Source organism: Buceros rhinoceros, unplaced genomic scaffold, assembly GCF_000710305.1.
Source record: "Buceros rhinoceros silvestris isolate BGI_N320 unplaced genomic scaffold, ASM71030v1 scaffold5930, whole genome shotgun sequence".
Classification (NCBI taxonomy): Eukaryota; Metazoa; Chordata; class Aves; order Bucerotiformes; family Bucerotidae; genus Buceros; species Buceros rhinoceros.
Genome location: NW_010388898.1, coordinates 6,847 through 7,736, shown reverse-complemented (window position 1 = coordinate 7,736; position 890 = coordinate 6,847).

Below are 890 nucleotides of genomic sequence, written 5' to 3'. Positions count from 1 at the left end.
GAGAATTTGAGGAAAAAAAAAGGGGGGGGGGCCTTAATTAATTAAAATTGTGTTGTCTTTAACTTGACTCCTTTTATGTCTGACCTTGTAGCTGTTTTTATAGGGAGCCAAACTAAAATACCTTCCCCTTATCTTACAATGTCTGTATCTTCCACTAAAAGGGAGAAGACATAGTGCAAGTTATATTTTTAATTCTCTTAAAATCTCTCTTGAAATTTTATTTTCTTGAAAAATTTTATAGTAGGTTTTTTATAATTATTATTAAATGCTGAGTAGTGTTTGATTATTATTACAAAAAATCTTGTACTCATGGATATTTCAGTAAATCGATTAAAAGATTTCTTTTGTTCTTAACTAGTAAATTTAAGTTCTGGTAATTTTTGGTTATTTCCATGTGCTTTTTGGCAGGATTTTGTTCATTCGAGGAAAAACTAAACAGCCATTCAGTAGCTGATTTACCTCAGTAAATTCCTACAATCAACAGCATAATGAATCCTGTTTGTTCTGTCTGTGTATGATGTTTGGCCAAATTTGGCCAGAAATAATTTAAAAATGGGCTGCACCAATTACCTTATGAGGGAGTTGTTTGCCAGTCTGTAGTGAGTGACAGAGAAAGGGAAAATGAGTGTAGAAATGGAAATTCCGGATGAAAAATCATTCGCTGCTCCCTTATTTTTAGTGGCTAGTTTGTGAGTGTCTTCTGGAACCTCAGGCTCTAGGTTTAGATTAATACGATAAAGTATTTATTTAGCTTTAGTCCCAATTACCATACTGAAATGGAATTATTTTAAAGCTGCTGTTCCAGTCAGTATGATCACAGCTTTAATTTTTAATGCTTGATAAAACTGAGAAAGATGAAAATGTAGATCAATCCCTCTTCTGCTGTAATT